The following is a 16,151-nucleotide window of genomic DNA, read 5'->3' on the forward strand; positions in this document are numbered from 1 at the left end:
GGTGCATGAACTATGCAGGGCTCACTGCTGTTGCAGGCTCTTACCCCAGCAGTGTGGGGGAAGTTATTGAGCAAAGGGGGAATAATTTCCCCATCGATACAACAAAGAGAGCAGTAGGGCTGACTGGATTTCTCATATCAGACAGTAAAGTACTGCATCATGAACTCCAGCACACCGGGCCAGCTCTGCTCGTGACACTACAGTGGAGGCCAGTGAGAGACTCAGGAATGCTGACTGTAGATACAGAGATGCTGATGCCCCCAGGAAATGTTTGAAACACTGGGCCAATTCATCCTTGCTGGAATTCCATTGCCTGTAGCACAATATCACCAAGGACCAGCTGGGGCCATTCTGTTAAGAAAATTCTGCTTGCAAACATATATATTTTTTTCAGGAGGTGTCCTACACCTCCCTTCCTCTTCTTTGTTTTGCTGCTGAAGGGTATTTCCATGGCACCAGTAACATTTCCCCTAAACCTTTATTGGCTTAGGCTGCTTATCCCCCACCTGTCAGTCTTAAAGCCTTTTGCAAAAGAAGGTATATTTTCCCAGCTGAGGAAACAGCGGCAAAGTGAATATCTGACCTTGAAGAAATAAATCTGTGGTAGAGCCAAGATCAGAATCCAGGAGTCCTGGTTCATCAACCCATGTCCTATCATTTGGACCATGATGCGCCCTTACAGTTGTCTCCATGGCAGCCCATTCTGAGGTCACAAATAGAGCGTAACAACCTTGTGGTTATGTACTGGAGTGCCATCTTTTCCCAAAGGACCTTCACAGTGCTTCAGAGACTTAAAAAGGTACACAGCCAATATATAGAAATCACTTCTCCTCCCACTGAAATGCAGCCAGCTCTGTGACGGAATGTGGCACCTGTTTAATCACGCACAGCAACAGTGCACATTAGTTTAGTAGGGAAGTGAATCCCTTTCACAACTGAAACTACAGGATGAAGGGAGGCACAATGTAGTTACCCGATATTTAGATTGGGCCACGAGACCAGGGATAACACACCAAGCTTTGCTTACTGTGGCAAGGATTCTTAAATGATCCTTGCATCTCATACAAACAACGACATGGCCCTCAGGGGGGGAATCTAAAGCAATAATTCTAAATAAAATATTTTGTTTCAATGCCAACGTCCCAGTAATAGAAGCAAGGGGAAGAGAAATAACATCAGGTCCAACATGCTGTAGCAGCCACGCCATCTCTAAATAGAATGTTTCTTGAAGTCTTTGGTGAGGTGTTAACAACGCTTTAAAAATCCTTTATTTTAAATACAACTAGATGTGCGTGTTGAGAAAACCACACTGGTCTTGTGACCCCTCAAGATGTTATGCTTAGGCTCTGTGAGGGGGGAGGGATTCTTACTAATATATAGCTAGAACCATTTCAAAATATTTTCCTGTTATAGCTTTTAAAAAAAGAAAGTAAATGTGGATTAATATCAAGCAAGTAAATAGAGAAGCATTTTTTTCCATTCCTTGCCCCACTTCCTTTTAAGTGCTGAGTAAATTCAAATCACTTAAAAGTATGCCCTAAAGATATGCCATGTGGACATTAACTTCACTCTGGGATTTCCTTTGGACTGTCCCATGTGTTCTCAGTTTATTGATGAAGGCTAAGAAAAAGAACCTGAACTGGATTTCTGTACCCACCTGGAATGGGCTCTAGGTTCAATGCCTGGGAGAAGGAGAACCTCAGTTATGGCAGGGACCATATTACGCTACGTGTATGTTCAGCATCTAGCACAATGAAACTGCAATTCTGACTGGCGCATTTGAGCTTTACTGTAATAAAAATGTTGAAATAATATTGGAAGTGGATTTCTGTACCACTCTGGAATGATCTATAGCAATCTGCATGGAACTTGAAGGGAGGCGCACAGGTTGCAGGAGGGAAGAGTTTGGAGGAGACACCTGGAAGCTTGTCTGTGTGCACGTGGCTGGAATGCTAGCTGCAGTTATAGCATCTCTTTAAATAATTCTCTTAATAAAGAGCCCTTTTAATTTTACAGGCATGGAGTCCTCATGTTATTACCCAGAATGTGGCATATGAAACAGAAGAGGTCCTGAATTAGACTGCCCCATCTGGAAGACACCCCTGATGGAAGATGCAATGAAATTGGAATTCTGAAGTCACAGCATCTGTACTTCCTTTGTGAAGCTAGTGTGACTGAGGAGATATATTGCTACTTTCTGTATTAACATGCAAAAGAGCTACATCACAGCTCTTGCTTAGCAGTATCTGGTACAGGTGCAAGATAGTTTCTTGTGTGCAATGATAATCCCATTTTGACATGCTCCAAACTTTCAGAAAGATTTGGGGTCAGATTCTTGCACATTTTTTCCTGCTGAATAGTATTTTACTACTCAAATAATCTAATTTAAACTAATGGGGCTACCCACAGTGTGAAAGTCCCTTCAACATTAATCAGGGTGCCAGAATCTGTGGGCTGAAATTCTCCATGGCCAGTCTCAGGCCAAAAGTGATTTTTTTCTCCAAAAGACTGAGCAAAATCCCTTCAGCCACTTGAGATTTGAGAGAGTTAAAAAAAAAAAAAAGAAAAAAGAAAAGGTCATTATTCCTTTTCTAAAAGATTAGAAAAAGTTCCTTCACCCACCCAAGGATTCAAAAGCCAGATGAACCATGAAAGCTGGCATGAAAATATTAGTTAATGAAAAGTACCGCCACAACCATTTTTTGGGGAAAAAATAAAAAGGCTGGATATTAATAAAGCTCAAAAGGATAGAAAGCTGGCTACTTTTAATGCATAATAAACATATTTAATTAAGTCTGAGTGTACACATTTAGATGAACTGTGCATGTGTGTGTGTCCACTCTTTTATAAATGTGCCTTATGCCATTAGTTGTTTAAGCACTTAGGCCATCTATTCTATCTATGCATTAGCTATAGTGCCTTTCACCCATAACAAGGTTAACTTGGCTGTGCTGCACATATAGAGCATTTTCTGTCCCTAGTTTTTTATATTATATCGGCCATAAAATTGTGCCTTATATAGCTAACTTAAGTTGATTCAGGAACTTTAATGTTTCCATTGCCTTACTATTTTAAAATCATTCTTATTTTAATTGTGCAACCTTAATGTTATATTAGCAAAGGGGTCAGGTTGGTATTTTTTAACTTTTATTAGAATAGCATTGAAGACACAAGTTGATCTAGCAAATTTTGCAGGCTTTATGTAGGAAAGTGAGTGGTCCAGCTGTTTAAAAGCAGGAGAGCATGGTGGAGTGAGCGGAAAGGAAAAACTGTGCATTGTTGAGGTGTGTCGTTTGTGTGAGGTTTAGTGTACTGTCCTCGATACGTCTGTCTCTGCCGTGGGAGTACTGCTGTGTGTTTTATTGAATGTTGTATCTGTGCATTATGCAGTGTGTTTTTGGGACTTGTGTATTTGTGATGAATACAGCATTTTGGTGCAACTTACAAGTGGGTTGCGGGATGTGCACTATTTGATATGGGACGTGTGTATGTTGGGAGAGGGAGTGGAAGGAAATGCATTCTCCAGGAGAAATGATCATTTATCATATAGCTCAATGACACCTGCAGCTGTCCAAGGTCAAGAACTGCAGAATGTCCAGAAATGAGAATCCTCACAAATGGGGTACACAGTGCATTAAAAGCTTGATAAATGGTCTCACACCTGGTCAGGCTCAGATATGTAGACTGAGAAAACAGCATTCAGGTCTCCCATTCACCCATGACCAGGACATCAAGCACAGCCAGCCCTACAGAATCTGAATTTCCATCTTTCCATATTATCTTTCTCGTCTCTCTCTTCCTAATTCTCTGTCTGGAGCCTTTTCTTATCTCTCTCTCCATCCCAGCTTTTGTGTTTCTACCCCCTTCTTGCCTTTCCTTCCTCACTTCCCCCATCTCCATCTTCCTTTGATCTCTACCTATAGATATCTTAGGGACCAATCAAAACCCCTTCAAAGTCAATGGAAAGACTCCTTTGAACTCCTTGGATCCATTGACATCAAAAAGCTGCTTATAAAGCAGTTCTGAGAAGGTGGATACCCAACTGACCCTGAGCGAGCAGGGGCCTGGGCACAGCCCCAGACACCGTGAGAGGTTCGAGTGCCTGCATGTAGTGAAGCCGCAAGGTAAAAAACAATGTGTGGCATAGAAGTGACCAGTGGGGAGCATGTGATGCCAGGGATAAAGTAATAAAGTGACCAACTGTTAGAAGGTGCCTTCACCTTTGTCAGTAGATATGTGACAGCTGCCAACTTAGCCAACAGACCACAAACCTCCAGAGCTAAAATAATGAGCGGTTACAGCTTGAGCTAAAGAGCTAGGTTTTCTAGCTGTGGCTATAACAAAAACATATCCTCTACAAATCAGATACAGTGGGACACCTGTAACACACATTAACCGGTAGGTTACATATGAACCTGCATTGCCCTTTGACCGGCAAAATAAAGAGAGCTCAAACCCTGCCAGCATACCAACTGTGCTGAATTCACTGAAGTGGCACACTTCCATGGGAGCCTCATTTAGTTTCTCCCAAAGATGCCTGAATCTTAGTGCACAGCACTCTTTATGCCAGGCAGAGAATTCATCCTCTGCCATTGAGAGCACACACCTACACAAAAGTTTTGTGGAAAGTGCTGGTTTTCTTTGACAGTTTTTGATTTTTCACGGGAAAACCAAAAATCTGAAGGAAAAAAAAATTTGGTGGGGTTAAAAATTGACAATTTTATCTTTTTGGGGCAGAAAATTTTCAGTTTTTGTATTTTCTACAATAAGTTGACATTTTCAGTGTCGGGTGGGCGGGGAGAGGCATCATTTTCTGACCATCTGTAGGAATGTGTTGATGGACTCTCATTCCAATGGGTTAGGCACACATACCATAAACCTATCTCTACCCTTGGCACTATAACCAGAAGTCTCAGCAAGAAAGCCAATAGAAACAGTGTCCACTTCTTGAGGTGGTCTCTCCGATTTGTGGTTGAGGTTGAGGTGCTGTGGCTTGCAATGTGCAGGAGGTCAGACTAGAAGATCATGATGGTCCCTTCGGACCTTAAAAGTCTATGAAGCATATTTGCAGCGTGGTGTGCATCTGAAGCAGCCTGTAGATCCTCTCAGAGTGGACTGTCTCTTTTTAGGCCTAGGCCTAGGCCTGGCAGTCTTTCACCAGAATTGATTCATTGAGGGTGGGCGAAGGTACTGAAATACACCTTGTCACTGAGATATATTATGATGTTCCTTGCTCTTTCTTTTCCTGTCCCACTGGCACTGTGTTCAATCCTGATCTCACTGACTTTTAGATGGTGCCCAACAGCAGAAGCTGTATTTGGATAGTAAAAGAGATTTATAAATGGAAGAGAGTCTATTTATTGACTAAATTTTTCCCAAAAGGCTAAGTGATCCAATCTAGGGAGCAGGGATCCTATAGAGATACCTACAACTTTGAAATGGGACTAGATCAAAGCACACTAAGGAACTGTTAGTGGACAGAAGCTGGGTCCACAGGCACGGTTAGTGTGCAGTAGGCTATTGTAGGGGTAGCCATCTTGACACAGTCTTAATATTCATGTAGACAAGCTCCAAATCTAGGCTGGGTGCAACAGCTATAGAAGAGACTGTGTGAGCATTCCCACTCTCCAACTCTGCTACCAGTGACTCATAACTTTCCAAAATCATGAACTCCCAGGCTGATACTTTGTAGACTTAGCCTCTTACTCAAGGGCAGATTTTTGATGTTTTTATTTTTATATTTGAAAGCTTGTGCAAACAAGGTTTCAGCTGTTTTAGATACTGAGACTGGAGGAACATTATTATTATCAAAAGAAACAATGTATGTCTATTTGAACTGCACTCATGCTGACCTGGCTTAGGGTAGAGAATTGAAAGGGAAATGGGCTCTCAGATTTTATGCTGAGGAGGGCCATGTACCTACCCAGATAGATAGAAATAGGTTGCATAGAATAATGCCTTTGATCATGCTGAAGCCAACTGGGGGCTGATTTGGCTGAGGCGTGTGCCTTTGAAAATAACACTTGGTCCACGCAGAGTGCAAGCACTCAGTATTTTAGCACTGCACATGGGTTTTGAATGAGGAAGGGTTCCATAAAAGCCTTTATTTTACTGTATGCTTGGGGCCATGAAGGGCCTGAGCTGAAGCCACTTAAAGTCAGTGAAAAGACTTAATTAAGTTTCTAAAAGTGCCCTTTTCCCTAACTGATTATGCACTAGGTATATACACTTCTCCCACTGTTATTGCTACTGATTTGTATTGCAGTCGTGTCTACAGGCCTCATCTGAGAACAGGTCCTCATTGTGCTAGGCACTGTACAAATGGATAGCAAGAGATGGAGCCTGGTCTTAAGAGCTTGGAATCAAAACAGGGTGGGAGAGATGATGTGATCTGCCAACAGAGCTAGGAATAGGGCACAGGTTGTCTGAGTCCCTGGACAGTGGTGATCCACTAGACCACCCAACTCTCTCCCATACAGAGTACTAGACAATCAGAAATGATACAATGCATACATTTAAGGCTGTAGAAGAAAATATGCAATGACATTCTGTTGTATTAGTTGAACAATACAGTAACAATATCACAATTGCGTGGGCAACTTTAATGTGGGCATTTCCTGACTTTTGAGTGCTTACCTGTGCAATCTTCATATCATTTCTTTTGGAGGTATATATTCTCTCTTGTACATAATTTACTGGAGAACAGATGATCTTAAGGTTAAAATATAGGACTCCTGCTGCCTATTTCTCGATCTGCCATCATAACAGTAAATGACTGTAATAATATTATACTCTGATAACACCCCAAATGCTGCACAAAACTAAGAAGAGCTTACAATCTTATTGAAGACAAGGAATGATGTAGACTATAATAGGGGAGAAGAAAAGGGGAGGATGAGGGGAGGGGTAATAAAATTAATCCCAAGCTGCTTCTGTGAATTTAATAAAGTCAGAATCTCTTGTACCTCTTTTCTTACCCAAGGGTTTCCATGGGCCATCAGCAGCGTTTCCTCTCCCTGTTTCACCCCATTTGCAGCACTGTTCCCAGCCAGGTATTGGCCTATGTACCATAGCCTGGGCCAACAGTAAACAACCAGCAGCATCCAGTGATCAAAAGAGAGAGCAGTAGGATCGCAGATGACTTCCCATTGGTTATTTGATGAGATTCTCCTGGGTATTTTGCTGTGGCCCATGGATGCTTTCTCCTCATCTGGCTGTATTCTTGGGTATACTTGAGAGTTACCTGAGTGACAACTTTGGCATCAGTACCCTAAAGGGTTGACAAGCTAGGGGGACTAGGAGAAGTGTGTATGTGAGTGGGAGAAGAGTGCACTACTGTAGGACATGGAAGACCTGTGTTCTGTTCCTGGCTCTGCTGGTGACTTTGGGAGAGTCACTTTATCTCCCAGTACCTCATTTTTCTGTTAATTGTTTGTCTCAACCTAGGGAAATTAAAGGTCAATCCACCAACGGGTCTTCACTAGCCCTAGGATAGGCTGGAACATGTGGGGATAAGGGAGCAATTCCTTTTAGCTAATCCCATGGCCCACTGACTCTTACTGGTGATTGTGATGAATGGCTTACGAGTAACCTGAACCACCTGGGAGAGTCCCACAATTAATCAAGCTGTCCCATGGTGCAAAAGCACTGCTCACTGGGGGCCTAGGCCATGGGACCACTCCTGCACTGCCTTATGGTGATATTCACACTACCCCAGCCATCCTGCTCCCAAATAATAGGAAAAAAAACTGGAGCCCCATCTGAGTGGGGAAAGAATGAGACCTACTGCAAGAGGGAGCCTAGTGATGTGGGATGCGGGAGGGAGTGGGGTATGGATTAGAGGCACCGGTGTGGTGACCCTGTGAGTGCAGGGCATAATGAGAGTTAGTGGAATTTCAGATCTAGTGGTCCTATATCCTCTGACATTGCATGGAATGGAGCACAAGACGAGAAACAAAGGCCAGATCCAAAACCCACTGACATCCCCTTGACTTCAATGAGCTGTAAATCAGGTCCCTATAGAGAAGACAGAGGGAAAGAAAGTAGGAAAGGAAGACAGTGGAGAGACATGGGTGGCAGGTATAATAGGCCAGGAGAGGCTAAGCCTTTCTGGGGCAGCTGCCGTCAACCCTGCCACCAGACACCCGTGCTGTGGTGGCCCTGCCTCACCCTTCCCTGCTGGGAATGGGCTTCTGCCAGAAGTTTTTGCTTATGTGCCAATGCAGGTTCTCAGGTGGCTGAGAAGAGGGCATCTGTTACTCAGCTTCCTGGGTCCCTTGGACCCCGCAGGGAGATTACTGATGAACCCGGGAAGCTGAGTAGCAGATACCACCTGCTCAGCTGCTGGGAAACCTACATGGCGAATAGAAAAGCTCAGTGTTCTCCACCCGCCACTGCCTGGCTGCTCCTCTCCAACACTCAGCACCCGCTCCAGAGGTCCCCGGCTGCTCATCAGTTACTCCTCTCCTTCCCACTCAGCCTCCTCCCTGGCACTCGTCACGTGTGCCCCTCCTCTTCTCTTCTCTTCCCCTCCCCGCTCATTCCCCCTACTCGGCACGTGCTCCCCTCCCTGCTCATCCTCCCCCACTCACCATGTGCACCCCTCCCATGCTGTCCCCCTCCCCACTCATCCCCCCTACTCACCACATGTGCCCCTCTCCTCCTTCCCTCCCCTCTCGTCTCTCCCCATTCGCTATGTAAGCCCCCCTCCTTCTTCCCTCCCCGCTCATCCTCCCCCACTAACCACGTGTGCCCCCTCTCCTCTCTCCCTTCCCCGCTCATTCCCCCCTCATCACCTGCATCCCTCCTCTCCTCTTCCCTTCCCCTCTCGCTCATCCCCCCATCATGTGCATCCATCCTCTCCTCTTTGCCTCTCCACTCGCCATGTGCACACCTCCTGTCCTATCCTCTTCACCATCCTGCTCGTCCCCGCCTCTAGCCACATGTGTTCCTCCTCTCTTCCTCCCCTCCCTGCTTGGCCCCTCAGCATCACTCACTGCATCCCTCAAGTGATGCCAGTAGAAGCTGCATCTACATTACAGCTTTGATTGGTATAAAAATGTCATTAAAAAATCCCATCCCTAATTGACATTACTATACCAGCAGAAGTTTCTAGTGTAGACTATACCTAACACTATTTCCTGCAGCACCTTGGGGTCTCCTATCCAAATACTTCTATACCCAAGCCTGCTTACCATGTAAGAGCTGATCAGATTGGAATGATCATCCACGCCAAGGTCGTTCCAACTGAAGGTAAAGCACAACGATCCCTCTAAGCTGAGTGCATACGTGCTAACACAGAGAAAACAGAACAATCAATTTGTAAACACCTAGAAGATAATAAGGTGATAAGCAACAGTCAGCATAGATTTGTCAAGAACAAATCATGTCAAACCAACCTAATAGCTTTCTTCGACAGGGTAACAAGCCTTAGTGGGAGGAGAAGTGGTAGATGTGATACATCTTAACTTTACTGAGGCTTTTGATACTGTCTTGCATGTCCTTCTCATAAACTAAGGAAATACAACCTAGATGGAGCTATTATAAGGTGGATGCCTAACTGGTTGGAAAACTGTTCCCAGAGAGTAATCATCGGTTGTTCACAGTCAAGCTGGAAAGGCACATCGAGTGGGGACCCACAGCGATCAGTTCTAGGTCTGATTCTGTTCAATATTTTCATCAATTATTTAGATAATGGCATAGAGAGTACTCTTTTCAAGTTTGTGGACGATACCAAGCTGGGAGGGGTTGCAAGAGCTTTGGAGGACAGGGTTAAAATTCAAAATGACGTGGACAACCTGGAGAAGAGGTCTGAAATAAACGGAATGAAATTCAATAAGGAAAAATGGAAAGCCCTCCACTTGGGAAGGAACAATCAGTTGCACAGATACAAAAAGAGAAATGACTGCCTAGGAAGGAGTACTGCAGAAAGAGATCTGGGGATCATAGTGGACTACAAGATAAATATGAGTCAACAGTGCAACACTGTTGCAAAAAAAGCAAACATTCTGGGATGTATTAGCAGGAGTGTTGTAAGCAAAACACGTGAAGTCATTCTTCTGCTCTACTCCACACTGATTAGAGCTCAAATGGACACCACATTTCAGGAAAGTCAAGAGAAGAGCAACAAAAATGATTAAAGGTCTAGAAAACATGACCTATGAGGGAAGGCTGAAAAAACTGGGTTTATTTAGTCTGGAGAAGAGAAGACTGAGAAGGGACATGATAACAGTTTTCGCATACATAAAAGACTGTTACAAAGAAGAGGGAGAAAATTTGTGCTCCTTAACCTCTGAGGATAGGGGCAATGGGCTTAAATTGCAGGGGAGGTTTAGGTTGGACATAAGGAAAAATTTCCTAATTGTCAGGGTGGTTAAGCACTGGAATAAATTGCCTAGGGAGGCTGTGGGATCTCCAACATTAGAGATTTTAAGAGCAGGTTAGACAAAGGCCAATCAGGTATGGTCTAGAATGGGATAATACTTAGTTCTGCCATGAGTGCAGAGGACTGGACTAGATGACCCCTTTCAGTCCTTTGATATTATGTATGAGCTCACTCATGCACCTAGTGTAAAGGAACAGTGATACCTACTCTATCTTCTGGCCTGGAGGGCAGGGACAGTTCTAGGGACAAGCAAGGAGGGCTCCCATACTGTTGCCCTACTCTCTCTCTCCCCCTTTTTTTTTTGCTCAGCCATTAGGGCGTGTGTGTGCACGCTAAAAGTACTTTCCAGACAGGGTTGCTCGCATAGGAGAGAGGGGGGGCTCCTTTGTGCCCCTGACTCCCACCCCATAGTTTATGCTGCTCTTCTCAAACAGAAAGGAGGGGGCTCCAGGGCTCCCCCTTCCCCAGAGGCCCATGCTGGTGCTCTCAGCCTGGGAGGAAGGAAGTAGGCTCCTGTATTCCATTTCCAACTGTCAGTGATGTTCCTGCTTCCACCTCAGGGGAAAGGCAGAGGACACCAGTGCTACACTTCCCCTGCTGCTGACTGCATCAGGTGCAGTCTCCACAGCTCTCCCTGGCCCTGCTACTAGTCCCCAGGCAAGGGAAGAAGGCTCCAGGCTCCCATTCCTGCAGGGATGCTTAGTGGCTAGGGCACTGGACTGGGAGACCTGCATCTACTCCCAGCTGTGCCACTGGCTTGCTGGGTGACCTTGGCCAAGCCATGCCACCTCTCTGTGCCTCAGTGTCCCCATCAGTACAATGGCCTGCTTTGTAAAGTGCTTTGAGACCTCCTGATGAATGGAGGTAGATATTGTTATTGACTGCTGTCCTTTCATGTCTGGGATAGACCAACTGTTCCTCCCAGCGAGGAGACAACAAGCTTCACTGTTCTCCTTCCCCGCACTTTCTCTGTGTGGGGAACAAATGGCTGCCCAGGCTCAAGTTGAATACAGTGCTCATAGCTGTTCAATTTGCATCCAGACACCGTCAATCACTGCACACAGGGAAGAAGAAATTAGACAGGACTCTGGTTGAATTACACTAAACTTCATTCATCTAACTCCATTCTACACATTTAATGTCCTTAGAGTCTTAAACAGGCCGCCAGATAAAGGGTGTGAACTGGATCCTGGAATAAACAAACCAAACTGCTCTCTGAGGCCATGTGAACCAGTGTGCTGCAAAACAGTACAGCAGCTGACTGAGGCCTGATTCTGCAAGGTACTGAATAAGGGGCTGTCCCTCCCTGGGGTGTAATAGAGTTGTCTGTCTTCCCATCCAAATAAGATACCAAGTGCAAGAAGGCGGGAGTATTATCAGCAGCCCAGCAGCTTAAGCCCTTGGCATGGATTGTTTTATTGTGACAGCCCCAAACAATAGAAGCAAGCGGACAAACATCTCTCTCATCCAGCAGTCAATGCTGAGGGATGCTGCACTCCACTCTCTTGGATAGAGCAAAAGAAAAAATCTCAGGGAGAGTTTTTAAAAAGAGAATGAGTATTTAATGGGAGTCAACAATGAGATCTTTAAAAAATGTGTGTGGAGGGAGGAAGAGCAATTTTCTTATATATGCTTCTAATGCCAAAAACATTTCCCCCCGTCAAAGATCCAGAAGGCAGCATAGGAACAAAATTAGATCTGTTATGCACATGTGGACAACATAACATTGAGTTATCAGCAGCAATGGACCAGGAGGCCTCAGTTGTTAAGGGCCTGTACAGAGGAAAGGCTATTCCAAGAGACTACAGTATGCAAAGGCACCCAATTAATTCAAGAGCATTGTTGTTAGTTATTTTATTTATATAGCACCATGGGGAATGTAGCTCTTTATAGACAATTAAGGGCCATAAAAGACTGGAAAAAAAGAATAGGAAGAATGCAAGAAACTGGCACTCTCTTGCAGCATGAGCCCTGACTAAAAGCTCTCACCAGTCCATGATTTTATTGTTTAAAACAAAAGCAAACAAAGAAACGTGTTTTTTTTTTGCTTATATTACCTCTTAGAGGGATGGAGAGCCCATATAATAGTCTGGTACCATAGTGCAGGAAAATCTTATTCCCTAGGCAAGTTAGTGATGGGAAAATAAGGGAGGGGCCATTTGATTCATTAAAAAAAAACAAAAACAAACCAACTACAGAATCATAATTTTAGTGGTATCATGCTCTGCAGTGTGGCAGGAGGACTCATTGACCTCCCAGATCCCCTGGTTGGTGAAAATTTTGATAATACATTGTGGCTGGAAATGGGCCAAGTTAGGCCCTCTCACCCATGAACAAAATGGTTCCAAGTATGACAACCCTAGAATAATTATGTAGATATGTATTCGAGAAAATGTTTTTAAAAAAATCAACTTTTTAAAATTAGACTTCAGCACAGGAATTCATTGCTTACATGAAAGAGACAAAAAGCTAGCCTGGACATGTGAGACTGAAAACCAGTATTCAACACAGTCATCATCAGTGTTGTCTGCATCTAGGGCACCACTGCTGGTGTCACACTGATCCTCATCCAGGCTGGACTCACACATCTGCGTACAAGGCAGGCTGCTGGCCAAACATTTGCTGGTTTTTGCATATGAGCATTTGATTAGCTGAAGGATTGACTCAGGAGCCCATGGTATTTCATACAACTGGTATGATCAGTCCATCCTCCAAGCCCCAGGCATGCCCAAGAGGGGAGAATAGTTTGGGTGTGTGTGATCATCCTGGAGCCATTCCATTGCTTGATAATTCACCCTCTTGATAGCAGGTATAACTGCACCTCTTGTCAATGGCAATTATTCTCTCTTTGTCTGCTTCTTGGAAAACAGTCACCAGTGCAGCTCAGCAAGTGTCATAATATTAAACTTCCAAAATAGTCAACTCAGCACATGAACACTTCCAGTGTATTTATGACCACATCAGTTACCATCTCAGCCGTTCTGAGCACCTTCAAAACAGGAAGATGGCATGACTGGCAGGATGCATACACAAATAATTTGCTCTGGCACCTCGTGCAGTACCAAGTTAAAGGCTGACTATGTTGAAATGTACCTTTCTCCTGAAAGGATGTGGTCCGATATGTCCTGGGGGTCCAGATCATTTGAAGGTATGGTGTGATGGGGTATACAAACCTCATACTGGTCAATGAGGAGTTAAGGAACTTCTCTAGGTATATTTGCCATCGGCTGTATCCTCAATGAAATCTAAGTCATCAGCAGCACAAGATGCAAACCTACCCTTGACGAGGCCTGGAGGAACACCGCATGGAACCGTATGAAGAGCCTCATTTGATATTGCAGTCTCCACGTGGAATACTTTGTGGTAGTCATAAGAACGGCCATACTGGGTCAGACCAAAGGTCCATCTAGCCCAGTATCCTGTCTTCCAACAGTGATCGTTCCAGGTGCCCCAAAAGGGAATGAACAGAACAGGTAATCATCAAGTGATAGTCAATGGAGGAGACGATGCTGTCCGCAAGCTGCATGAGGAATTCGCTACTGGTTTTAAAATGAATTGTTAATCTACTACTACAAGAGGCTGTTAGTTTAAACATATGCCACATCGTTGTTGTATACGGGTTGGAGACCTGCCTTTCATTCAAGCACCTATACATGAGGCTTTGTGATAAAATGGCAACCCTGTTCACCACTGAATATTGTCATACTTGCTGGTGCTGAAGTCACTGTGACCACCGATGCACCACTTAAAGTAGTAATACAGGTCATGTGGCATTATTTCTTCAGGTCTGGCACCAGCTACGGATACCTGAAACTTCTATGTACTGCAGGACAAAATGCTTTTCTGTAAAAATGTAGCAGCTGCGAACAGAGTCTTCATATTACTGTTGACATCAGCCCTTTCTTCCACTTTTGATAGTGCCAAATCTTTTCCAGCTTTTAGGAACGTGCACTGATATTCATTTCTTTAGAGAGGATTGCTAAAAACTATGTCCATATCCCACAGTTCGTCTTCAATGAGAGCTTTAAGAGCCTTTCTGCTAAGCATTTGTTCCTCTTCACTCTTATTCAAACACATATTTCTCTGTACTTAGCCTCTGCATTGGCCATCACCACCACTTTCCCATCCATTTAAGCATCTGCAAGACAACTTATGAACTCCAGCTGAGTCACACTGATTGCAGTAGTAAAATGGGAATTTGTTTTTGTTGCTCGTACCTTTGGATGCAACACATTACGTTCATTTGTGGGGTAGCACTTGATCATAGAATATCAGGGTTGGAAGGGACTTCAGGAGCTCATCTAGTCCAACCCTCTGCTCAAAGCAGGACCAATTCCTAACTAAATCATCCCAGCCAGGCTTTGTCAAGCCTGACCTTAAAAAACCTCCTTGATGTGACATGCAATGTCATATGCATGAGTATCTTTTGAGTCAATGCACCCACTTACTTTCCATACAATGTTCTCTCCAAGAGTGACTGCTTCATATAGTGTCTCACCTGTCTCACATGTTGAAACTCTGCTTAATGGATACCACAGTAGAAGCAGGTGTTCGTCTTGAAACACATGACGCCGGACCTGGTATGAAGCGAGTCTCACCCAAAGCTGGCACTTGTCTCAGCATTTCAAAGTTTTCCTGGTGCTGGATGTACTTTCTATCCAACCTTGCCAAATTCAGTTTATGGGTACACTTATAGCGTGTAAGGTGCCACCGAGCATTGTGTTTAACCAGGTTCTCCGTGGTGGAATGCTCTAAAGACTCAGCTATTAGTTGGTACTCTGTTTCCCTACCTGATGCCTAAAAATGATCAAGACTTAAGTAAAAACAAGGTTTTTTGTAATGAATTGTAGTGGGGTTGTAATTAATTATGTCATGTAATGTATGCTGTTGTAAGTAGGGGAATGGTCCCGCTATTGTGGGGAACTTTCCTGGCATATACACTACCGCAGTGAAGTGGGCTAGTGAAAGAATCTGAGTCCTCACTCCCACTTCCTTTACCCAGAGGCCTGTCTGACCTCAAGGGCTCCCCTTCCACTCTCCTGTCTGGCAGACTCCTCATAACCCCGACAAGGCTGGGCCCAGGTTTCCTGGAGGGCTCAACTTCCAACCTTGTTGTGGTCACTTAGGGCAGGGGCTAGGGTGGGATGTGATTTCTTACTAACATTGGTGCCTCGTACTAGGATAGCTTATTCCCTCTCCTGTCTAGGAATAGCTAAACCAGTGTAAATCATCTCTATCTATATAAGAAGATTCTGGGAATGTCTGTTGAGTCAATGTGAAGCAATGGAAACAGCTACAAGCATGGCTGAGAATGTTTGGTTTAGAATATCACCAGGTTCAATCATCACTGAGATTCATGGTCTATCACCATTCAATTAAGGTTTCAGCCATTTTGATTTTACAACTGGCACCCATGTGACAGCACGAGATTTCAGCTACGAGTACTGCTAGAATTGCATCTGGACTAGGAGGTGGCACTGCTTTAACTCTATCAGTACAGCTAAAGCAGTGCAATTTGTGTGTAGACAAAGCCTTAGGCTTTTGGTAAGGGTGATGTGGGCTGAAATTTGCATAGCAGGTGGGAAGTTTTGCAGCAGTTCTGTTGTGAGTTGAATTTTGTCAGAAGCTATTGGTAAAGTTAAGCAGCTAGTTTCAGTTGGTTTTGGTAATTTATGTTGAATATGCTTAGAATGCTGGCTCAGCATCTTTGTATTAAATCAACACAATATCAGCTACTACGACCACCCTTGAGCTATCTTAACCCAGG

This window comes from Gopherus evgoodei, chromosome 1, assembly GCF_007399415.2.
Source record: "Gopherus evgoodei ecotype Sinaloan lineage chromosome 1, rGopEvg1_v1.p, whole genome shotgun sequence".
NCBI lineage: Eukaryota > Metazoa > Chordata > Testudines > Testudinidae > Gopherus > Gopherus evgoodei.